Below are 27,279 nucleotides of genomic sequence, written 5' to 3' on the forward strand. Positions count from 1 at the left end.
AATGATTCCAGAGTAAAGGAGACTACCCAAGAGATGTGAAACATAAATGAAATAGGTGATTCTGTGTTGGATCCTGGACTGGGGGGTGATCAAGCTTACAGAATATTATTGGGGCAGTTGATAAAATTTAAAAATGGATTAGAAAACATTATAGCAATATTAAATTTCTTAATTTTGGATAACTGTATCTGATGATGTTCTCACATCAGTGTCTTTGCGCTTAGGGAATACACACTGATCTTGTTCTTAGGAAACAGGCACATTGAGGAGTCTGAGAAAAGTGTCTCCAACTTCTTACCTGATGGCTCATACATATATAAAATGATAAAACAATTGAGCAAAATGTAAACAAATGTCAGAACTGGGTAAAGCGTATCCAAGATTTCCCTGTACTATTCTTGCCATTTTTCTTTAAATTTGAAATCATACAAAAATAAAAATCACCAAAAATGTGGCAGGATGACTAAAACAAAAGTCAGGATAATGATTATGTCTTGAGGGAAAAGGAAAGTAGGGAGATGCAGGGGGAAGGGCATACAGGGCTGCAAGGACATTTTTTACATGTTCAGAATATTCTGTTTCTTAGTCTGAGTATTAAGTACATGGTTATTTATCTTATTATTTTTGAAACTCTCAATATATGTTTTATACCTATTTCTTTAGGTAGGACTAATTTAATAATAGAAAATGAGACACCAAGAGGATAAAGAACCAACCAAAATATGACTACTTACTTATGGTAAAGTCAGGGCTAAAAGTCAAATCTTTGGATTCCCATCAAGTCCAATTCTCTGCCAGGTGACAATGTTGTGAATCATAATGAAGTTAATATGTGTTTGGCCAGAGAATTCCTAAATCCTGATCTCAATCAGCCATCCCTGCCTACATGGTCCTAAAGGGATATGTATGCATAGAAAAATATCCTTTCGACTGACAAAGCAAAACTTCAGTGCTGACTAGGTCCTTAATCCCTAAACCCAATGCATCTCTGGTGAGAAAATTGGACCAAGGAGAGAGGTTCTTTTTTCTAGGCTGCCGATGACCAGACCCTAGAATCACAGCAAGGTGAATGGCCTTTTTCACCCCATTCCCCCTAAATATGCCCAAGTCTTGAACTGCATGTGACCCTGATGGGGATAATAGTTTTTACCATGGCAGATCGGCCAGCAAGCAGAACAAAAAGTCTCTCTGTGTGTGTACTTATTCATATCCTGCTACAATCCATCTCTTCGTAAAAGCTGCCCAATCAGAATCCTTGCCCTCAATCAAATAAAAATGATCCTTTTGAGAATGGAGTCAAATGTGAGTTGTGAACTCGTTCTGGCCAACAGATACCATCGTCTGTTATTATTTATAGGCTATCTTCAGGCCAACGAGACCACAGAGGCAGGTAGGTAATGAAGACCCACCTGTCCTATAAATATAGACAACTTAAGGAATTCAAGCCTGTGGTAATCTGTGAACAAGTCTAATAACAACATTTCTTTATCTGCTTTCTTATTATGTTGCTATAAAAAGATATTGAAAGCACATATAAATTTTCCTATAGAGAGGGAATATGCAGATCATAATGAAGGTAAGAATATGCTTATTCTCACCAAAGAAAATGTGCCCATATACAAAATGTTCCATTTTGAAGCTTTAGGCACCATGTGGTGATGGCGGGTTGAAATGTCCATGGTGGGTTCTTTTGCTTTTTCTTCCCCTCATATTATATGTTTATATTATTCAACCTAAAGTTTTCTATACTACCTTCTCTTCCCTCACTTCCTCCCTAGCCCCCGACCTTGCTCCTTTGTATGAAGGTGCGGCCTGGAAACATGTTCCAAACAATGTCATATTCCATATACTTAGAGACAAAGGAAATGGTTGCTTAGCAACAAGACCCTGTTAGAAATTTTGAGCATTCTCTAACTTTCCATTTTAGGGCAATGCTCAGGAAGCTGTTTGCAAAGAGATCCAAGACTAGGATCTCTTTGTCTAAGAACTCTGTCTAAGATGGAGGGAGAGGAGGAGGAGGAAGAGATGGGGGAGAAGGGGGAGGAAAGCATGAAGGTCTTTCCATTACAATCTAAGCGGTGTTCTCAATGGCAGTGGGAGTGGACAGTCTTTTCCATAGGTGGGATGGAGCACTTCAGTTTTTCATTCCCCTTCTGGTTCCTCCAGTGTTTCCCAGACTTAACAGGATTCTAGTCAATTAGCCAAGCTGATGTGGGAAGGCACTAAGGGAGGCCGACCCTAGCTCTGTCAGCCATCCAAGCTTTCTTGTGAGGGCTTTAGGCGCAGCGTGGGAGTGGCAGCAACCTAAGGTTTATTTTGGCTGTTATTAGTCCTCCTTCAAACATCCGCCAGCTCTCTATAGGATGAATACTGTTGCATTTTAATTGATTTTCTATCAGGGACATTTTCCAACATTATTAAAGATTTCATGATGATAGGTTCAGAAACATATGCTATAAGTATCATGTGACCTACCTGTCCATTTTTAATTGCACATTTAACATTTTCAGAACAATTTGCTTCCATTGGTGTTCTTTCTAGGACTTTACTGTTCTATAACTTGTTACATCTCAGAAATTTCTGTAAAATCAGTGGCTAAGAGAATTTGGAAATCTCTTAAATTTTTAAAAATTAGGCATTTTAAATATATTCTTGAGATTTGTAAGCTGATTGCTTCCAGAAAACTTGTACTAATTTATCAGCCAATATTTTCTGATTTGATAGTCAGTAACATGTTGATAGTTTGTGGGTTTTTTTTTTTTTAGCTATTAGTTGGTTACTAGTTAGGTTAAATACATTTTGTTTATAATCCATTTCTAAGCCTTCCTGAAGTTTCTGATCATGATATTGCCCATTTATTTCCTGTTTGAATGTTGTCATTACTGTTTCATGAAAGCACTTTACACTCCCCACACATGCACACTTGTCCACAATGAGTATGTATCCTTTATACAATGACTACTGAGATAAGGAGGATAGGGGCAAAGAGGAGGGACTAAAATAAAGGACATACGTGTATGGTCATATTTGTTGAAAATATTTCTCCCAATTTGTTATTGACCTTTTACTTAATGGGAGGTTTTTTTTTATGTTTTTTTATTATATTATGTTAGTCACCATACAGTACATCCCTGGTTTTTGATGTAGAGTTCGATGATTCATTAGTTGCATATAACACCCAGTGCACCATGCAACACGTGCCCTCCTTACTACCCATCACCAGCCTATCCCATTCCCCCACCCCCCTCCCCTCTGAAGCCCTCAGTTTGTTTCTCGGAGTCCATAGTCTCTCATGCTTCATTCCCCCTTCTGATTACCCCCCCTTTCTTTATCCTTCTTATGTTCCTACTTCCTACTTCTTATGTTCCATAGATGAGAGAAACCATATGATAATTGTCTTTCTCTGCTTGACTTATTTCACTTAGCATTATCTCCTCCAGTGCCGCCCATGTTGCAACAAATGTTGAGAAATCGTTTTTTTTTTTTATAGCTGAGTAATATTCCATTGTATATAGGGACCACAACTTCTTAATCCAGTCATCTGTTGAAGGGCATTTCGGCTCCTTCCACGATTTAGCTATTGTGGACATTGCTGCTATGAACATTGGGGTGCATATGGCCCTTCTCTTTACTACATCTGTATCTTTGGGGTAAACACCCAGTAGTGCAATGGCTGGATCATAGGGTAGCTCAATCTTTAACTTTTTAAGGGACCTCCACACTGTTTTCCAGAGTGGCTGTACCAACTTGCATTCCCACCAACAATGTAGGAGGGATCCCCTTTCTCCACATCCTCTCCAACAATTGTTGTTTCTTGCCTTGTCTATTTTTGCCATTCTAACTGGCGTAAGGTGGTATCTCAGTGTGGTTTTGATTTGAATTTCCTTGATGGCTAATGATTTTGAACATTTTTTCATGTGTCTGTTAGCCATTTGTATGTCTTCATTGGAAAAGTGTCTGTTCATATCTTCTGCCCATTTTTTGATTTGTTTATTTGTTTCTCGTGTATAGAGTTTGAGAAGTTCTTTGTAGATCTTGGATACCAGTCCTTTATCTGTAGTGTCATTTGCAAATATCTTCTCCCATTCCGTGGGCTGCCTCTTAGTTTTTCTGACTGTTTCCTTGGCTGTGCAGAAACTTTTAATCTTGATGAAGTCCCATAAATTCATTTTATCTTTTGTTTCTCTTGCCTTTGGGGATGTATCATGAAAAAGGTTGCTTTGGCCGATGTCATAGAGGTTGCTGCCTATGTTCTCCTCTAGAATTTTGATGGATTCCTGTCTCACATCGAGGTCTTTCATCCATTTGGAGCTTATTTTTGTGCATGGTGTGAGATAGCGGTCAAGTTTCATTCTTTTGCATGTAGCTGTCCAATTTTCCCAGCACCATTTATTGAAGAGACTGTCTTTTTCCCACCGGATGTTTTTTCCTGCTTTATCAAATATTAGTTGCCCAAAGAACCAAGGGTCCATTTCTGGGTTCTCTGTTCTGTTCCATTGGTCTATGTGTTCGTTTTTGTGCAAAATCAATGCTCAGAAATCAGTTACATTTCTATACACAAATAACGAGACCGAAGAAAGAGAAATTAGGGAATCCATCCCATTTACAATAGCACCAAAAACCATACGTTACCTTGGAATTAACTTAACCAGAGACGTAAAGGACCTATATTCTAGAAACTATAAATCACTCTTGAAGGACATTGAGGAAGACATAAAAAGATGGAAAGATATTCCATGCTCATGGATAGGAAGAATTAACATAGTTAAAATGTCCATGCTACCCAGAGCAATCTACACTTTCAATGCTATCCCGATCAAAATACCGAGGACATTTTTCAAAGAACTGAAACAAATAGTCCTTAAATTTGTATGGAAACAGAAAAGGCCCTGAATCTCCAAGGAACTGTTGAAAAGGAAAAACAAAGCTGGGGGCATCACAATGCCGGATTTCGAGCTGTACTACAAAGCTGTGATCACTTAAGTAAACAAATTTTGATTGTGCTCCAGCGACATGTAAGGCTTACCTGCAGAAACAGAAGTGGTTCCTGCTACAGAGTGGACATAGAGGACTGATTTAATCCCAGCTATAATAAGAATGAGGAAGAATGGCTGGGGCCACAGCAGGCAGTCTTTAGGAGGTGATACTTGAGCTGAGCTCTAAGAGATGTAGGAATTAACTAAGCAACCCATGGATACACCTTCAGAAGAGTGAGCCAGAATGCAAGATGTTCAAGGAATCAAGATAGGATCTCTGTGGCTGTGATGCAGAAATGAGGAGTGAGGTGGGAAATGACATTAGGTAAGTCAGAAGAAGGGTTTTAGCCTTAAGAGGAAAACAAAAGTCACTTTGAAAAAAATCCTAAAAACAGACCAACTATTCAAGTATCTAATACTGCTATCTATCTCTATCCCCATCTCTAAATCTCCCCTCCCCCTTGGAAACCAGGATTGTTCCCTTGGTTATACTGTCATAGTCCTTGAGGAAATAGCATTATAACAGTTAATGTTTTTTAGAAAGAACATTTCCTCCTGGAAGGAGCTAAGTCTAGCTTCTCCTCCAGATTTCTTGACAGAGTTTGTAGCCCTAGTCAAAGATCAACCAGGGCAGTCTGCCATGGGATGCAAAAGCACTGAAAGACTGCAGTTCTCATTAGTATTGTCTTGAGCAAACCTCAGCCTGTTTTGTAAAAGTCATTGTCTGTGGAACAATAACGTAGTGTCTTTTGTGAAATCCAAGAATGATGAGTGCCAAACTGATTGATGAAGTGTCAAATCACCAGAACAACCTAACAGACAGAATATCCTACAACTCAGCAATTGCACTACTAGGTATTTACCCCAAAGATAGAGATGTAATAAAAAGAAGGGGCACATGCACCCCAATGTTCATAGCAGCAATGTCCACAATAGCCAAACTGTGTAAGAAGCTGAGATGCCCTTCAACAGGTGAATGGATAAAGAAGATGTGGTTCATATACGTGATGGAATATTACTCAGCCATCAGAAAGGATGAATATCCATCAACATGGATAGAACTGGAGGGGATTATGTTAAGTGAAATAAATCAATCAGAGAAAGACAATTATCATATGGTTTCACTCATATGTGGAACATAAGGAATAGCATGGAGGACCAACCACAGGGGAAGGGAGGGAAAACTGAAGGGGGAGAAATCAGAGAGGGAGACGAACCATGAGAGATTCTGAACTCCGGAAAACAAACTGAGGGTTTCAGAGGGGATAGGGGTGGGTTGATGGGGTAACTGGTTGATGGGTATTAAGGAAGGCAAGTGTTGTGATGAGCACTGGGTGTTATATGCAACTAAGGAATCACTGAACACTACATCAGAAACTAATGATGTACTATATAGTGGCTAACTGAACATAATAATAATAAAAAAAAGACAGCCTATCCTCCAATTGGGGCAAGGGTCTTAGGGTAGTGTTTCTCAATGTTGGCAATTGACATTTTTGGGCCAAATAATTCTTTGTTGTGGGGCTGTCCTGTGGCTTGTAGGATGCTTAGCAGCATCATTCCTGGCCCCTATTTACTAGACACCGGTAGCATTCCCCTCCAGTTTTGACAACGAAATTGACAAGCAAAATCTCCCAGGTTGAGAAACACTAAGTTATAGAGACTGTAAAAGTCTGGTCCTTCCTGGGTGGAACTATTATACTCATTTTTGTTTGGCCATGAATTCACTTATACACTGTAACATTTAATAAAGGAGATTCAGAATTATTACTAATTGCTAACTCTCCTCTAGTCTGCAAAGCATTGTCCTATATATCCTTTACTCATTCATTGTAGCAAACACATACTAAACACGTGCTTTGTGTAGGTACCATGCTGGTTGCTAGATCCACAAGTTCAAATGAGACAACTTTGCAATGGGCCTAGAGTATGAGGGGAGACGAAGCATGAGTGAGTCTATCACAGGCACTGTTTAGAAATGTGGCAGATGTCTCCTGAGACGTGAGCAGAATGTGTAGGATCCCAGGTGAGGATTGAGCTCCCAGGAGCTTAAAGTAGAAGCAAAGCTCTGTGATGCAGCTGAAACACGGTATTTTTCAGGCTGATGGATTTAGGGAGTGGTTGGGGAGTTGTGAGACCTTCAAGAATATTTTAGAATGTGTATTATGATAATCTCTCTTTTAAGGATAAAAAAACTGCAAGGTTAAACATTTCGCTTAGGGTCACTTAGTTAGATAGCAACAAAATTAACCTGTCAATGGAACTATTTTCTGGATAAACACTGTTGCTTTATCCAACAGAATATAAAGTTATAAGAGAGACTTCAAGAACATTTTTGACAAATAGTCCTCTCCACCCCCAAAAAAACTATAATGACAAAAATAATATTCCTTTACATTAGTACATTTCACAAGGCACATTCTCAGACCTTATAACCTGTGATCCTTCCACCAACCTTCGCAGTTAGACAGTAGGCATGCATTATCATCCCTGCTTTAGAGAGAGAAAGGACACACTCGGGGAGTGTGTTGATGTATAGTTCTCACAAAGCATGCTGCCCTTCTCAGCATGGACGCACAGTTCCCATAGCGCAATGTAATGGTTCATTGTATTTTAGCTTGTCATTGTATTTTAGCGCCAGGATACTGCCATCATTTTGCTATCCTTAAAAGCAGTTCAATTTCTGCACTTAGAGCTGAAATTATAGTGTCTCAAAGCTAAATTTAAAAGAGCAATTTACTGCTGTCCCCATGAAGAAACAGAACCAATCAATGTAATAAAAAAAATTTAAGATCGTTCTGTACTTTGTACAGTTGCTATTGCAGTCTTGTGACTCATAGGGAGCAGCAAACTGCCTGTCATTATGGAATATTTAGAAAGCAGAACAATGCGTGGACTGAGGTAGGTACTTAGGTAATGTGTTAGAAGGACAGATGGATGGAAAAGTGAATGGATGGATGAGAAGATAAATGGAAGAATGGTTGCTGTCAGAGTGAAAGATGGTGACATTTTCTCAACATCATGGCCTTTGCTGTCTATTTGTTAGGAATGAGCTCCTTGTCACTGGCTTCCATGGGTTTCTAATCCCAGTTCTTATTTGAAAGAGGGCAAGAACAGGAGAAAAATATTGAAATCAAAAGCAGCCTTTAGTTTGGAAATCTCCTTTCTAAGGGAGAGATGTTCAAGACCCACTGTGTTTGCCACAATACTGTCACAATCAGGCTCAAAGATGACCCCCTCCTCACTTCCCTTCTACCATATCCAGGTAGTCACCACATCCTGTCACACCTCCCTCTCATTTAAAAAATGTCCCCTCACTTCCATTTCTATCCCTGTTACTAAAGTAACAAGACCCCTCGCACCTAATTTCTGGGCGGTCACCTTAATGTGTTAACTGGTTTGTCTTCTTCATATTCTTCCATTCCACCTTGAACGCCATGTTCAAACTAAAATTTAAATACTTCTTTTGTTGTTTATCCTGTCTTCCAAAACTTTTAGTGGCTGTACATGATGAAGCTCAAATTTCTTATTCTAGCACACTAGGCCTCCCGCAATGGGGCCCTTCCTATTTTCTCTTTACATAAACCTACTCAAACCTGAATGGTCTCTTCATTGTACTCAGAACATGTTTTGCACATCAACTCCTACCATATATTCTTTTATCTTATATTTACTGAGAACCTTCTATGTAAGCCATGTGTATCCATTCATGAGAATTCAGAAAAAGAATTTGAAAAGATAAGCCTTCTTTCCTCAAGTGGCTCAATATCCTGGGGTATATGAAAAAGCTATTGTATTAGGGAGTGAATGTGCTGCCATAGGTTAGGAGAAAGATACAGAAAGAACTCAGGGGAGGAACACCTCTGGACTAAATCTCATGCTTCCTATTTTGGATCAGTTCTGTATCTGTTGTTCAACATTTCCCGTATTGTAAATTCACTTCTACTCTATGATTATTCATCACCCCTCAAGTCAGAGATGAATCTTACTTCTGGCTCCTGAAAACCCAGTCTGTGCCAGACTACCACACAGAAGCATGTACAACAGTGAGCAGTTGCCAGTTACCTATTCTCTGAGAGGCACCATACTGGAAGCTTTACACACATTTTCCCACTTGATTTCCGCAAGGCAAGAAGCATGATTGATGCATTCATAAGATCTCTATTCTACATAGTGATATCAAACAACTTGCCCAACCACTGTTAGAAGGAGGGGCCAGGATTAGAAACCCTTTGGTGTGATGCCAAGACTTATGCTCTTATTCACCTCCAAATCTTAACATGCCAATGATTTAGTGATGAATGAATGAATGTCCCTCTTTCTCTGTTGGTGGTTCCTCTTCCACTAGGATTTCATAAAGCCTTGGCAGAGGTCAAACACATTCCAACATTTTTCTTTTCCTTTAAAATGAGGGATGTTGAAATTGAATTGATAAGAGTGAAATTAGTCATTCCAGAGAACCCGCAAGTGCCAGGCACATGCAAAGTGTTGGGACAGATAAGGGTGATGAATACTGAATGTTGACCTGAAAAGGCTGGAAATGGAGCCCTTGCAGTAAGATGGGATCACATTATGTGTTCTGTTCCATGTGACCAATAAAATAATGGGATCAGGGGTGACAGTTCCAGGGGAGGGAGATGGTCGCTCTCTGGAGAGCTTCCCCAAGTTCCCTTCCTCCCCTAGCCAATTCAGCTGCCTTACTTTGTCCTCCCTGCTGAGAGAGGACTTCTCATTCTTCTCCAGCTGCAAGGCATTAAAGGGACGGAATTACAGGGAGGAAGCTTGCCTGTGCACAAGGAAAATGAGCTGTACTGGGTTTCAGGATTTGGCAGCTGTTCCACGTCGGTCACTGTAATAAGGTAAGAGAAGGGGGATTGCAAATGAACAATGCTGGTCAGTTGGCTCATACCCCACCTCTCATCTCAACATGTCTTTGGGCTCAAGAGAAGTTTCTATAGCCTTAGGGCTTTTTAAATCCTCTGATGATGCTGGCATAGCTTAAGCAAACCTTGAGGATACACTCCAGGTCAGAGCTATCAGCAGAAGTTATGATAAAGTGGAAAGAACATAGAACTTGACCTCAGAAAATGCAGTTCTGACCGTGTCTTGGGCTCTTGGCAGTTATGGGGCCATTTCTGAGCTTCAGCTTATTATCTGTAAATGAAGATAAAATACCTGCAGAAGTGTTGTTTAATGATTACATACAATTTTACTTATGGGAGAATCTAAAACATGAGACGTCTCTTATTTTTTACTTACCTTTAAATGCCCAGTTGAAGATTCCTCCCACCCCCACCCCAGTGGATTTTGATGGAGTCTGGTCTCGGATGACTGATAGGAACAAGTGAGTAGGGTTAAGACGCAAAAGCAAATGATTGTACAATTGGGCCCCCAAACCGTGTATGAATAAATATCTCCAGCCTCTTTTTACTCAGCCACTAAGGAAAATTCTGGCATTTTCTGCTTTTCTGGGCTATCGTTGGTCAAATAACCCTTTATAGGTCTGAAGACCACCTGGAATTGATGAAGTAATTAATTTTCCTCATTCTCCTGTAACTTTGTAATTGTTACCTACTGTACTTAAGGTACCCTAAGAACTAAAACCTCATTCCAAATGAATTAATAATACAGAATGCAGTAAGAGATTGGAATATGTAATGATTTCAAAACACTGTGAGAACTGTCTTTGTCCAAAAACTATATTTGCTTTCTGTATGAAAAAATAGAAAGTGCCTTGCTCATAGAGTTTGCCTCAAATCAGGCAGAAGATTTGCAATCTTATTTTGTCACAGTCCACGTTTGTGCTCTTGGTGGTAATAAAAGGCAGGACTGAGCTAGCCCATTGGAAGCCTTGGTACAAAGTACACTCTCTGGATGGAAACAGACCAGCAACATGATGAACAGAGGGCCGGCTCCATTCCAGCTCTTCCCAGGTTGGTGCTCTTGTGTGAAACCTGGACCACTGTTCCTGGTGGCCCTGATTAATGGGATTACAGCACCCTATCCTCTTTTAAAGACTTTGTCTGCAGTATCAATAGAGAGTGATTATGGGTTACATGCAAACTTCTATATGTCTTATTCCAATATCAAGTATGACTCAAGGATTGCTCAAAATTATAAAGAAAAAGCATTGGTTACAGTGTTAATAAACATTTATTTAGTACCTACAATGTGCTAACCATTGAGATAAATGCCTTCAAAAACATTGTTTCATTTGATCCCAAAGTAAATCTGAAGGAAGGTATTATAGTCCCTATTTTACAGCTGAAGAGATTGTGCTTCAGAGGTGAAATATAATCACACAGGAAACAAATATCAGAGCCAAATTTTCACTTGAAGTCTTCTTTTTTAAATAGCATTATGCTGCCTTAAAACTTCCTATCTGTGTGATATTGTCAAATTCCCTTTATCCCAGTGTAAGTTGGCACATAGATTATTCCTCCAGGGTGAATATATAGGAGATAGGTTGATACTACACTATAAAACACAGCTTTAATTTGGATGAGTTCTTTTCCTCTTTTTTTTTTTTTTTTTGATTGATTGTATCTTCACTTGTCAGCGTTGTGAGCTGGTCAGAGAAAATAAGAAATGATCCATTTGACCTACAAGCATCCATGAGGCAACGTGCCTAATAAGAAATCTATCCATTCGTTACTTTAATCATTTGTTCAACACATAAACATTTATTGATATCTTGTTTTAGACTTGGCTGGGCGTTATTCAGTGTTATTAAAATAAGACTGGGATTTCAAGAAAGGATTTTGCTCAAGTAGGGAGTACATTCATGTAAGCATATAATTAAGATACTCATCCTACAAAACTCTGCCAAGGTGTTGTCATCTCTAGAAGTCCTCCTGAGTTATATTATTTACCTTTTGTGTTATGATAGCACAACATACATAATGCTTTGTTAGCATTTAGCCATATAATATGGAAATTTTCTGGTTATATTTCTATCTCCCAGATGAAAAGTATGCTATTCGCTGGTAAGGATTTTCTCTTCTCTTTATCCCATGCCTGCTCTGTGTTTGTGATTATAAATATTTGGGTAATTAGGTCACATAGTATAGAAAATGTGCAAAAAACAGAGTAATGTACCAGCTTCAATGGGAGCATGATGAAAGAGTTGGGAAATTCTCAGAGGAAGTTATTCTTGAGAGAGAAGAAAGGATAGTTAACAAGCACAATAATGTAAATTTGAAAAGAATGATGAAGGAGGAGGAAAAAATCATGGACATGAAGTCAGAGTGTATAGCATAATCAAAGAAAGCCATAGAGGTATGGGTGTGCTAAGGGAACAGTGAATGATCTAAGAGGCAGGAGTGAGGGGTAATTAAACATGGATGGGCAAGAGATGACAATGGTAGGTACACTGATAGACTTTTGAAAGGAGTTGTATAGAAGGATCAGAGTTTGAACCATGTGGTGTGTGGGAAATAAAAGGTCATAGAAAGTTTGCTAGGCAGGAGGCTGATCCATAGGCGAGTTACTTTTCAAAGATCATTCAATTTTCAGCTCACCATTTTTATATTCATGTTTCTGCTCTTTGGATTTTTAGGGTGAGGGAAGATGTGGGGATGACACAAGGGAGGTTAAGTTGCAAGGAGCAGTCAATGGTAGGGATACCAGAAGGGTTATCATCTGAATTTGTACTTTTATTTTAGTTCACAGGGAATTATAAAAGAAATTGCATATGGGTATAAGTATTAAGGGAGGGATTTTGAGCTTTATTCATTTCAATAATGTCTGCCAAATGAAAAATTTCTGGGTCTTTATTAAATTTCCCAGAATATTAGTTAGTGGTTTTCTTTAAGACTGCTGCAAACTCTGGATTTTTAGAAAATTGCTCTGTTCCCATGACTACCTGAGTAATTTTTTGAAAAATAATAACTAATTGGCTTAAGGTGGTATCTCAATGTGGTTTTGATTTGAATTTCCCTGATGGCTAATGATTTTGAACATTTTTTCATGTGTCTGTTAGCCATTTGTATGTCCTCATTGGAAAAGCGTCTGTTCATATCTTCTGCCTATTTTTCAATTTGATTATTTGTTTCTCATGTATTGAGTTTGAGAAGTTCTTTGTAGATCTTGGATACCAGTCGTTTATGTGTAGTGTCATTTGAAGATATATTCTCCCATTCCGTGGGCTGCCTCTTAGTTTCTTTGACTGTTTCCTTGGCTGTGTAGAAGCCTTTGATCTTGATGAAGTCCCACAAGTTCATTTTATCTTTTGTTCCTCTTGCCTTTGGAGATGTGTCATGAAAAAGGTTGCTTTGGCCGATGTCATAGAGGTTGCTGCCTATGCTCTCCTCTAGGATTTTCATGGATTCCTGTCTTACACTGAGGTCTTTCATCCATTTGGAGTTTATCCTTGTGTATGGTGTGAGATGGTGGTCAAGTTTCATTCTGTTGCATGTAGCTGTCCAATTTTCCCAGCACCATTTATTGAAGAGACTGTCTTTTTTCCACTGGATGTTTTTTCCTGCTTTATGAAAGATTAGTTGCCCAAAGAGCCGAGGGTCCATTTCTGGGGTCTCTATTCTGTTCCATTGGTCTATGTGTCTGTTTTTGTGCCAGTACCCAGGCTGTCTTGGTGATCAGAGCTTTGTAGTATAGCTTGAAGTCAGACAATGTGATGCCCCCAGCTTTGTTTTTCCTTTTCAACAATTCCTGGGCAATTCAGGCCTTTTCTGGTTCCACACAAATTTAAGGCTCTTTGTTCCAGCTCTTTGAAAAATGTCATTGGAGGTCCCTTAAAAAGCTAAAAATAGAGGTACCCTATGATCCAGCAATTGCACTGCTGGGTATTTACCCCAAAGATACAGACATAGTGAAGAGAAGGGCCATATGCACCCCAATGTTCATAGCAGCATTGTCTACAATAGCTAAATTGTGGAAGGATCTGAGATGCCCTTCAACAGATGAATGGATAAAGAAAATGTGGTCCATATATACAAGGGAATATTACTCAGCCATTAGAAAGAACGATTACCCAACATTTGCAGCAACATGGACGGGAGTGGAGGAAATTATGCTAAGTGAAATAAGTCAAGCAGAGAAAGACAATTATCATATGGTTTCACTCATTTGTGGAACATAAGAAATAGCAGGGAGATTAGTAGAAGAAGGAATGGAAGAATGAAGAGGGGTTGTAAACAGAAGGGGGAATGAACCACGAGAGTATGGACTCTGGGAAACAAACTGAGGGCTTCAGAGGGGAGGGGGGTGGGGGATTGGGATAGGCCGGTGATGGGTATTAAGGAGGGCACATATTGCATGGAGCACTGGCTGTTATACACAAATAATGAATCATGGAACACTACATCAAAAACTAAGGATGTACTGTATTGCCAGGGTTGGGCAATACTACCCTCTCTTCTTCCTCTTATTTCTGGACCTGGTTCTAACTGAACAACTATCAGGTTCATGTTTGTATGGGTTTGTTTGCTTGTGTCTCATATTGTCAAAGCACTGTATAACTATTGAGTCATATCAACTTCTGGACAGCATTGTATGATGAAAATAGCAAAGAGTTGGCTCATCTGCACAGTATGTAATTTTGCAAAACTGTGTACAGTTAACTGTAGCTGATGGTTACTTATCCTTAGGCACAGAGGGTGATGTGATGCAATGAAACAAGTCTTAACTAAAGTCAGAACACCCATGTATGAGTCCCAGCTTTACCTGCTCATCCATAAAATGGAAACCATGCTAAAATGGAAATTTGGCTTCTTTTTCTATCTCAAAATATTTCTGTATGAAACATGAACAGACAAAAATGCCAATCACCGTGTTCCAGCTCTCTGACAAGAGGTACTGGTTTTGAGATAGAACTTGGTTAGATCTCAGGCCTATCAGAGAGAAGTTCCATGAGAACAAATTCAGGCCAGTAAGGGACAATAAATTATAGGCCAAGTGAAAAAAATTACTGGAAACTTCATTATTTTTCTTAAAGAAGGTGTTAAGGTATTTCACTCCAATAAAGAAGAAAGATTAAGGCTGCCAGAATGGGTTAGGGATGTCAAGAGTAATGATGGATAGTATTGGAATGAAAATGAGAGCATGAAAGTAAAGTAGAGGTGGGGAAAATTTGGATTTTTGTAAATATTTTGGCCACTGCATCAAGCTTTATTTAGAGACTGTCAACTGAATTATTCAGTTATAGGAGTATATAAATTTTCTCTTTTGGCTTAAACCATTTTAGAGTAGAATTTTCTATCACTTGTACTTCAGAGTCTTACTAATTTTGGTAAAGTTGATTAGGTAAATTATGTCCAGTGCTGCTCTTAAGGCTATGATTTCTCAGCAAAGCAAATTTGGAAATGTTGCCATTATATTGTTTGTGGGATCACTGGCCATCCATACAGATACCGCAGAAGAGCTTGTCCCTTTCAAATGGCCATTAAATAACTGGATTCATTATTTTTCTAGTTTTGAAATGATTTTCACATCACATAATGAGATACTAAAAATTTGAAGCATTGTAGTAGAGAATTAACGACAGAGACTTGTTATTTGAGTTATTTCTTACAATTTTTTAAACATCTCTGAGAAACACTAGGGGCTTTTTAAAGATGTAATTGCATGTTTATACATATATATTTGTGTACACACACACACACACACACACACATATGCACACACATATACAACCATCCACATAAATATATGGAGAGATACATGTAGAGCCACTTCTCTATGTATCATTTTACAATTTGGGGGTTGCTTACCTATTATTTAATTTTATCTTTACAATAACTATTACTGTCTAGTCTTAGTGTTCTCATCAGTACTAGACTGATGCTAGCTTCTAAGCTTACTTAAATAAGAAAATCATTTCAGAGAGGTTATGTGACTTCCCAGTGACACAGAAGTAGTAAGAAATACTTTCTGCCTCTAGAAAGAGTAGACTTACTTTTCCCTATTTCTGCTGCCAAGTACAGCTAAAAACCCTAGACATTACATATAAAGCAAACATTAAGAAGACTTTGAAAGACAGAAAAAGACAAACAGGTTAGAATTTGGGGGACCTAAAGAACAACATAGTGGTAAATTTCTTGGGTTTTCTTTTGCCTCATATATCCCAGGCTGGATGCTAAAGAAATCAGAAACTCAGAAACACCAGTAGGTATAGATTTAAAAAATACCCCAAGAAAAATGCACTCTCTCACCATAGAACTAGTTCATAGTGTCAGCCTCACAAGAAAAAACAAAACAAAACAAAACAAAACAAAACAAAACAAAACAAAACAAAAAACAACTTTTAGACAATAACATGCTGCTCTGGCCAAATACCACAGAAAAGAACTGAGGCTCCACATGAAACTCCAGGTAGCACAGACTAAGTGAAAAGCCTGAACTTCCACCATTGACAGGCTGTAATGATATGTCCCAGCCCCCATGACAAGGTGAGCAGAGGCCTATGGGGAAGCTGGCACTTTCAGCCTGCTAGGTGATAGTGAGCCTCCCCAGGCCACCTTGCTGTCAATGGAGATGGCATAGGGAGCTGGACTTCCACATCCACCTGACAGCAATGAAGCACTCTTCCCCCTCCCTGTTGGGATTGTAGCAAAGGAGGCCTGGTGGAAAGTCAAGAATTTATCACCACCCAGTAGTAATGAGGCCATATCTCTGCAGGTTTAGTGGAAGACAAGTGGAGAACAATATAGCCCCACTCCACCTCCCAGCCAGAATGGAATCAGCAGAATTCTTGTGGAGAGTATGAGCTACCATCCATGCCCAGCAGTAATGATCTACCTTTTCTTTTTGATAGTGTCAACAGCACCAAGTGGGGCACCTAGACTTCTACTCAATCTGACAATAATGACATGGTAGACACTTCCCCTCCTGGCACAGTATCAAAGAAGTCCCACTGAAACAAGTTTTAAATAAGACCCAGAGTCTCATAGTATCTAAAATGTCTAGGTTTCGATAGAAACTCACTTATTCAAAGAACCAGGAAAATCTCACCCTGAATGAGAAAGATATTGATAGACACTAAGGCTGAGGTGATACAGATGTTGGAATTATCTGGGATTTTAAAGCAGCCATTATTAAAATTCTTCAATGAATAATTATGTAGATATTTGAAACAAATGAGTGAAATAAAAGGTTTCAGGAAAGAAATGGAAGATCTAAAGAATTACCAAATGGAATTTAATTTCCAAATGGAATTTTAAAACTGAAAAATATAGTAACTAAAATAGAAAACTCAGTAGACAGATTCAACAGCAGGATAGAGGGGGCAGAGGGAAGTATCAGTAAAATGGCACATTTCCCCAGAGCTGAAAAAAAAAGAACTGTCAACTTAGACTCTTATATCCAGCAAAAATACCCTTTAGAAATGAAAGAAAAACACACAATAGTTTCAGATGAAGGAAAACTAGGAAAATCTGTCACCATAAGTCCTACCATAAAAGAATGGCTAAAAAGGAAGTTCTCTACCTAGATATGTTAAAAAACAAAAACAAAACAAAACAAAATAAAACAAGCAAACAAAAAAACCCTCCGGAAATACCAGGAAGGAAGGAAAAAAAAAAGAAAGCACTGCAAGGAATAAAATTTTATGGGTAATGACAATAGACTTTGCTTCTCTTTTGCTTGACAGTTGATGCAAAAATTATAACACTGACATGGTTATTGATTTTTTAAAAAAATTTTAAATTTAAATTTTATTTTATTTTAGTTCCAGTCGTTACTAACACAGTGTTATATTAGTTTTGGTTGTACAATAAAGTGATCAACAATTCCATTCATCACCCGGTGCTCATCATGACAAGGACTGATTTTTGTAGAGGAAAATTTAAGACACTTAAATTATAAATGGGGGAGGGTTGTAAGGGCATAAAGGGAAGTGAGGTTTCTGTCCTTCTCTGAACTGATGAAATGTCAACACCAGCAGACTATGGTGAGTTATACACGTACAATACCTAGAGGAACCACTAAAAAATCTATGTGAAGAGATATACTCCAACACATAATAGAAAGATCAAAGTGGAGTTCTAGAAGATGTTCAAATAACCCAAAGGAAGGCAGGAAAAAGAAAATAGAAATGAACAAGGAGAAAAAATGGACTCCATTTATATAATATTCTTAAAATGACCACGTTTTACAGTTGGAGAACAAATTATGGTTGCTGGGGGTTGGGGGTGGTAAGAGGGGATGACTATAATAAAGGAGAAGCATGACAGAAGTCTTAGTGGTGATGGAATAGGTCCACCTCTTGTTTGAAGTGATAGTTACCTAGTCTACACATGAAAATATAGCACAGAAGTATACACCATTGGGGGAACCTGGGTGAAGGGTACATGGACCTCCTGGAATAATCTTGCTATTTCCTGTGAATCTCTTTCTCAAAATAAAGTTTAAAAAAAATAATACAGTAAATATTGGAACCACAACAAGACATCATGTCTCTTGTGTCCCAGCCCAACTTTCAATATTCACGTAATACAGAGAAGGAAACAGTCAATGATAAAACATTAGGGATATGGACCATCCTACATATCTTAAATGCTACTTCTCTTTTTCAAAGTTACCTGACATCTCTGTCAACCTTTCTTTCCTTATTACATTATAGTTGCAAGGTCAGAGCTCACCTGTTCTTAACTATTCCATGAGGGCATTCCTAACTGCCAGCCCCACCCTGGCATTCAGAATTTCTATATACTCAAATTTCTCCCACACCATTTAATATGGTCATATGCAGCCTAGCACTTTTCACTGAGTCATATTTGCTACACTATTTACCTAACCAATTTATAAGCTCCTTAAGATCAGTCACAGGGTTATATTTTTTCCTCTGTACACCTAGCTCAGAGTATTTGCTAAATCCCTTATAGGCTGATGGAATGATGATCAGGTGCATTCATTAGAAAGTTGTTTGTATCCCATAGTTAAGAGTCTCTCATGGTTTGTCTCCCTGTCTGATTTCTTCCCATCCCATTTTCCCTCCCTTCCCCTATGATCCTCTGCACAGTTTCTTATATTCCTCATATGAGTGAAACCATATAATTGTCTTTCTCTGATTGACTTACTACACTCAGCATAATACCCTCCAGTTCCATCCATGTTGTTGTAAATGGTAAGATGTCATCCTTTCTGATGGCTGAGTAATATTCCATTTTGTGTGTGTGTGTGTGTGTGTGTGTGTGTGTGTGTGTGTGTGTACCACATTTCATCTGTTGATGGACATCTCAGCCTTTTCCACAGTTTGGCTATTGTGGACATTGCTGCTAGAAATGTTGGGGTGCAGATTCCCCTTTGAATCACTGCATTTGTATCTTTGGGGTAAAGACCTAGTAGTGTAATTGCTGGGTCGTAGAGTAGCTCTATTTGTAATGTTTTGAGGAACCTCCATACTGTTTTCCAGAATGGCTGTACCAGCTTGCATTCCCACCAACAGTGTAAGATGGTTCCCCTTTCTCCGCATCCTTGCCAACATCTGTTGTTTCCTGACTTGTTAATTTTAGTCATTCTTACTGGTGTGAGGTAGTATCTCATTGTGGTTTTGATTTGTATTTCCCTGATGCCAAGTGATGTGGAGAGTTTTTCCATGTTAATTTTAGCCATTCTTACTGGTGTGAGGTAGTATCTCATTGTGGTTTTGATTTGTATTTCCCTGATGCCAAGTGATGTGGAGCGTCTGTTGGCCATTTGTATGTCTTCTTTGGAGAAATGTCTGTTCATGTCTTCTGCCTGTTTGTTGACTGGATTCTTGGTTTTTTGGGTGTTGAGTTTGAGAAGGTCTTTGTAGATCTGGGATACTAGCCCTTTATCTGATAAGTCATTTGCAAATATTTTCTCCCACTCCATAGGTTCGCTTTTAGTTTTGCTGACTCCTTTGCTGTGCAGAAGCTTTTTATCTTGATGAAGTCCCAATAATTCATTTTTGCTTTTGTTTTCCTTATCTTTGGAGACATGTCTAGCAAGAAGTTGCTGTGGCCGAGGTCAAAGAGGTTGCTGCCTGTGTTCTTTAGGATTTTGATGGATTCCTGTCTCAGAGTTAGGGCTTTCATCTATTTTATCTTTGTGTATGGTGTAAGAAAATGGTCCAGTTTCATTCTTCTACATGTGGCTGTCCAATTTTCCCAACACCATTTGTTGAAGAGACTGTCTTTTTTCCATTGGATATTCTTTCCTGCTTGGTCGAAAATTATTGATCACAGAGTTGAAGGTCCATTTCGGGGTTCTCTATTCTGTTCCATTGATCTATGTGTCTGTTTTTGTGCCAGTTCCATACTGTCTTGATTACAGCTTTATAATATAGCTTGAAGTCTGACAAAACAAACTTTGGTTTTCTTTTTCCACATTCCTCTGATATTTGGGGTCTTTTCTGGTTTCATACAAATTTTAGGATTATTTGTTCCAGCTCTGTGAAAAATGTCCATGGTATTTTGATAGGGATTGCATTGAATGTGTAGATTGCTCTGGGTAACATAGACATTTTAAACAACATTTCTTCTTCCTATCCATGAACATATAATGTTTTTCTATTTCTTTGTGTCTTCCTCAACTTCTTTCATAAGTGTTCTGTAGTTCCTAGAGTACAGATCCTTTACCTTCTTGGGTAGGTTTATTCCTAGGTATCTTATCGTTTTGGGCACAATTGTAGATGGGATTGATTCCTTGATTTCTCTTTTTTCTGTCTTACTGTTAGTGTATAGAAATGCAACTGATTTCTGTGCAGTGATTTTATATCCTGCCACGTTGCTGAATTCCTGTATGAGTTCCAGCAATTTGGGGGTGATGGGTATTAAGGAAGGTACGTGATGTGATGAGCACTGTGTGTTACATGCAACTGATGAATTACTCAGCTCTACATCTGAAACTAATGATGTTGGCTAATTGTATTTAAATAAAAATTAACAACATATAAAAAAGAAGTTTTTTGTAAAATTTTCAAAAGTAAACTCTTCTTAAAATTGGCTTAATTGGCATTCCAGTGATAAATTTTCCAAGGAATTCAAATGTTTACCCCAAGTGGTATCTTTTTTGTTGCCAAAATTTTAGCCATAGCATTCCACACATCTTTCTGTTGCAAGGAAAGAGCATTCAATTCAAATGGACTTGAACAAAAAAGGGAATTCATTGGCTAATGTAACTGAAAGTTTAGGAGTAATTCAGTCAAAGCCTGATCTAGGAGTCAAGTGATGCCAACAAGCATCTGACTTTCTGATATATACAAGGTTGGGTTCTGCCACAGGTTTTACAGTGCCCTGGTTACTCCTGCGCTCCCCTGATTATCATAAAATGCCTGCTCTGGTTCCATTCCTGACACTTGTATACTACAATCTCCAGAGAAATAGTTTTCAAAGAAGAGAGAGGAATCTGTTTTTTCTCAGGTTATCCAGCAAAAGTCACTTTGCATTTCTTTAACCCTAAGTACTGCACCTATTCCCAAAATCTATCATTATAGCCAGGAGGATTAAATACACAGATTAGCTTTAGCAAAGCATGAGCAACTCTTGGATCTAAAGGTGAGAATCAATACTACTCAAATTAAGTGGCTGAAAATGTGAAGGTAATGATTCCTCCAACGCAAACTTTGGGTATACTGATGGGTGGAAGACGATGCGGTTGCTGAGAACATAACCAACAACATTTACTGCATCAGTATTGGGGGGAAAGCAGAGTTTGTGTCTTGGCAGGACTTCAGAATCCCTTTGCTTTGGATCTGGGCCCAGAATCCATAAATACCAGTTTTAAGTCTGACTTTGCATTTAATTGCATTGGAAAATTCAATTAATTTCTGAGTTTTTGCTTTAAAAACTTATTTAGGTGGAGATATTGCTGCTTTACTCAATGATTGTGTGGACCAAATGAAACAAAGATCGCAGAAGTGCATTAAAATCTGTAATTAGTGTTAAGTAAAGATAAGGTGACTGTGTATCTTCCACACATATGTCTACATGTTGGTATATTTATATATGTATCTATCCATTTGTTGTTTTCTGTTTCTTAGAGTCCTTTTCATTAAGATATCTTTTAAAAATGCCAGAAAATCATGTTTGTGAAAAAACATGTCCCATTTTTTTCTTCAGTTATAAATGCAGAAAAATTTTATTCTTTGTCAGTAAAGAAAGGTGTTTGAAAGCAGTGGATATCTGTGATATTTTACATGTGCCATCTCAGTAAATTCTTCCCCCAGTTCCGTAAGGTCAGTACTATTGACTCAGCCTTCATAGATGTGGAAACTGAGCTGAAGTATCTCATCACACATTAGTAAACAGCAAACCTAGATTCAAACCCAAGGCAACCTGACAAGTCTCTACTCTTTCAACAACAGAATGTATTTGCTAAAAGGAAAATCTAAGTTCCCTCAGCACAAAAGAATATGTGAGTTTTAAACAAATATCCCCCTCTAAAATGCAGGCTGTCTAAAGAGGTATTTTCAGTGTCTTTAGCTCTTATATAGCTGCTCATATGTCTAGTATTTAAGATTTCAGAGTTTAGCCTAATCATCTTGCCATCTGCTCTGAAATGATGAGCCCATCTGTCAAGATATTCAAGACAGTATCAGATTCCATTTATTCTATGAGAAGACAATGACTCTTGAAATACCAAATTTGAATATGTCTGATTACAACATTGTGTTATGCTTAAGAAATTGCAAAGCCAAGTTCCATATAGTTGAATGATAGCTGAAGTCCTCACATTGATAAGGTGATGATGAGGCAACCGAATTAGAAAAATCTAGACTGCCAAATGCAGACTTGGAAATTTTTCCGTTCTGGTGTGATGACCACTATCATAATTATTCTAATTATGTTCAAAAATACACATAATCTAGAAGTTTTGGAAGTAATATTCTTATACTTACATAGCATTTTATAAAGTGCCTTTTAACTCAATCATTCATGAAATCCTTTAGTAAATATACATTATTATTCTTATCTCTTTCCTATTATATTTATTCTGTTCCATTTTACATATTTTTCTATTTATTTTAGAAGTAACCAAGCCATGTTCTCAGTGGAATTTCCAGTCATATGCCTCTAAAAGGGTAACACATGAACCACGGAAATTCCCTGCCAGGGGACAAACATGAGATATTGCAAAGGTATAACAGGTAATGCCACTATATCCTTTATTATTTATTATTATTATTATTTTATTTTTTTGATTTTTTTTGGTAGTTGTAGTGGTAGTCATCAAATGAGTTTGAACAAACGGGCCCATAAGTGGTAACATGAGTTGACTGGTGAGTGTGTTTTAGGCTACATTGGTAGAGATTTTGCTCTCTTCACTCCAACCTTGCTTTATTGTACTTAACTGCAAGGTCATCTAGTTTTATAAAAACACATCAAAATCTCTCAAATACTTTCTCAATTTTCAAGAAAAAATAATTCCCCAAATATGTATGCAACACCTCCTATGCCCCTGTGTCCCCTATTCTGTTCCTTTTAACCTTGGTTTGTCTGCTGTCACAACTCTATTTTTCTGCAGCTGCTGAATGCATTTCTTACACTAGAACAGATACCTCCAAAGTTCTTCTGCTCCCATCCTAAAGCTCTCCTATAAACTCTCCAACTTTCAGAGGGATAACAAGACACATAAATATGTCCTAAGAGAAGCCCACATATACCAAATTTAAGAAATTATGTCACTCTCAGAATCTTAGGTACGTTAACAATCTGGACACATATCACTATTACTAATTTATACCATTAAGATTTTGTGTTAGTGCAAGAAAGGAACAGATAGGGATTGAGGGAAAAAGAGTCTCCCATGTTTGGATTAACCAGTATGCCAGTCCATTTCTATCTATTGAGTTCATGATCCGGGTACCCAAGATTGAGAGAAATAATTGAGAGAAATATCTCAGAAGGGTTACCTACACTGCCAAGTACACCTCTCCCATGTTGCTGAGGCCAAGGTGCTGCTAAAGGCCATGGTGTTGCTATTGATACTTTCACAACTGATATCTTCAGGGGCCTGTCTACTCTTGCTTCTCTCTTGTCCATCTTTAGTGAAGAGCAATCTAAGATATAAATCCCATCAGGTAGCTCGGCTTTTTTAAAAAAGGCTTTGCTGGGTTCCCTCCATTATCATGATGAAAAGAGAGGACACTCAGCTGAGGAGCTCTGGCCTTTGTACCCCACTCCAACAGAGTTTTGCAGCTCTTTTTGCTCTCATGCTATGTTTGAGCAACACTTCAACCTGTGGCTCCCTGGCACAAATCATGACTGAGTCAGATCATGTCTTAGGTCTGCTTAAAACCATCTTAATGGCTGCCCATAGCACTTATTGTAAAACCTGAACTTACTCTGTGTAGTAGACCCTGCATGATCTGGCCACACTCTCCAGCTTCATCTCTTACTGTTTTCTGCCTGCCCTATATTTTAATTACATTCCAAGCCCCCTCTTTCCGCAAGACTTTTATATGTGCTGTTCTATCTACCTGAAATGGTCTTTTTGTCCTCCCTTCACATCACTGATCTCTCTCATCCTTTAGTTACCAGCATAAATATCTTCTTCTCAGAGTCCTTCTACGGCCACTATTTAATGTAATAATCCTTTATAAAGGAATCAAATTATTTTACTCATTAGAGCTTACCAGAGTATCAAATAGTTGCTAAATAAATCAAGTTAAATTTCTTCCCAAGGTTTTTTCCAGCTTCTTTTTAAAGTCTCTGCTAACCACCTAGATGGAATCCATTTTTTCTATTGCATCCTGATGGCATATTGTATATATTCAAGTGTGTTGCATTTAATTATGTACATCGCTATTATCCCCACCAGTCTTTGAGATTCCTGGAATCTGTACTCATACATATTTGTATTTCCAGATCTTAAAATAAGGTGCTGAGGAAAAATGTCCTTTCTGAACCATACCAAGCAGATTTGCTGTGCCCTGCATACCCAGACAGCCCCACTAGCCTATGCCAGAAGCACTATCTCCCATTCCTTTATCTGAGTAGTGCCAGTGTTTGAGCTCTCTCAGCCCTAGCCTCCCTCTGGTATTTTCTGCCAGCACTCGCTAACAGTTTCCACCTAAGTGGATGTATTTGTATCGGCTGACTCAGGTTTTGACGAAAGACAATCGGACTAATTGTGGGGACGGACCCACGCTCAGTCAAATAGATTCAATCATACAAAGGCAGAAGATCGTCTGGATGTGAGCTATGCCATTTTTGATCTAGACAATTGGGCTTCATATCCCTATTTCTCTTTCCCCACCCTCCATCATTGCATGCATAACAGAAATTGAGACTTGCTAAGGATGGAATATAAATTATGATCAGAAAAACTAGTAGCAATTGTGGTGTTTGGGGGTCAGGGAAGCAGGGGAGCAGTTTATGAGTTCTGAATCCTTCCAGAAGGAAACTTCCTTCCTTCCATCTGGGCAGAAAAGTAACAGAAACAAGAGAGGATGCTTTTGCATCAATGAAGCATCTGTAACACTTGGTAAGATGGGCTTGGAGTTCAGAACCTATACCACTCATGGATAGGTACTCCTGCCTTGCCCACAGCTAATGCTGTCCCCTGCCCCCTGCTAACACCACTAACCAAGTCCAGAGTTTAGAGATGCTAGCTTGATTCATGTATTGTGTAATCGGGCAAAATCATTTGACTTCTTGAATCTGCAGTTACATTTCCTTTTAAGCACAAGACATTGTATTGGTCTCCCTTTCCTCACCAAGTTTTTTGTGAATATCAATAAAAATAATGCAAAGTAAATAAAACTTCTTAATTGGTAGACTAATGTAAAATCTGGGTTGTTATCCTTAAGAAACAAACAAATGTATGACAAGCCAATAATACATGAGGCTGAACACTGTGCCTAAAAACAGGAAATCTGACAGAAGGATGAAAAGATGTTAAATGCACCGCCACGCTTTGTACCATGCAGCACTGCAGAGACTGTTACCCTCCCCCAGTAATGACTCTTAAATAACCGGAAGCCATTCTCCTTTCTTTCCTTCAGAAACCTCTTTCCTCCTGTTATTCTTCAATCAGGAAGATAGACATGGGTAACAAAAGAATAATAAGACTTTACCTGGAGTGATTCTACAGTAAATTAAAGTTTTTTGTATTTTATGCTTAAAAAGCTGATTCTTTTTGATAATTATTGCTCTGCAAAGAGAAGAGAATGGGAGGCAGAGGAGAGAGACAAAGAGTAGCAACCTTACCCAAAAACTTAAATCTTCCTGATTCCTCCAGCATCAGGTTCAAAGTCAAGTATTATTCTTTTAAGTTTAAATTCTTTCCCCTTGAGCTCAAGCACTTCACCGAGTCACTTTCTAAAGGCAATGAATACTTTTCTTCCGGATCGGATTTTTAAAACCCTAGATTGCAGTTTTGATTTCCTCAAGTTTCACATTAAGGGTAAGAATCTTTGCCAACTGCACACAATTACATCCTCTGTATTTCACAGTAAAAGAACAAAGTTGTTTAAGAAAGTTTATATGACTCATTTTTTAAAAAAATATATAATCTCTGAAGTTTAGAAAAACTTTCTTTTATAATAAATTTCTTGTGTTAACACATTCCCATCTCCAGCATCCCAATGATTTTCAGTTTTATATCCAGGTCAGAGTCAGACATACATGTTATCCTATGGTGGGTCAGATACTTAATAAATATGACTCCGTACAGGCCTAAGAAAACATTTATGATGTAGTTGGGGTTTTTTGTTTTCGCTATTTTAAAAATGAGGAAGCTAAGGATTTAAGAAGTTAAGATTTATAGTGCAAATCCCAGGAAGTAAATGGAAAAGTTAGGATTTGAACCCAAATATTTCTTCCCTTTAAAACTTTTCATACCACAATATCCTGCTTTCACCTGAGAATAAAAATAAGAGCTACTTGTATTCTAGTACAAGCACTGAGAGTGAGAAGATAAGCAAGGTGTAGTAGTAGAGACAGATGCAGATATAAACTGATAATTGCAAAATGATTAAAAAATACTATCAGCTAATATTTTCTAATGATTCTATTTGCAAAAATGCTGTTCTAAGTGATTTCTTGCATTGACTCACATGTACAATGATAGAGGAATGCATGAGGGGCAAGGTGGCCAAAGAAAGGGAGGAAGTAGATCTTTTGAGGGGATCCATTTCATCATTATAAGAGAAGCATGTGCTAGAGCAGGTGCCAAAGGGTAAATGAGACTTTGCATAGGTATGTTTGAGGGGAATATTGAAGGCAAAATGAATATATGTGCAAAGGTGAAGGGGCATGGAAAAGGTTGGCCTTCCATTTGAACAGGTGGGTAGGCCTCAGACCCTGAAAGGATATTCATGCCATGATGTAGAGTCTGGATTTTATTCTGTTGGCAGTGGAAGGCCATTGAAGTGTTT

Source organism: Ursus americanus, chromosome 16 (assembly GCF_024610735.1).
Source record: "Ursus americanus isolate L20-20 chromosome 16, mUrsAme1.1.p, whole genome shotgun sequence".
NCBI classification, from domain to species: domain Eukaryota; kingdom Metazoa; phylum Chordata; class Mammalia; order Carnivora; family Ursidae; genus Ursus; species Ursus americanus.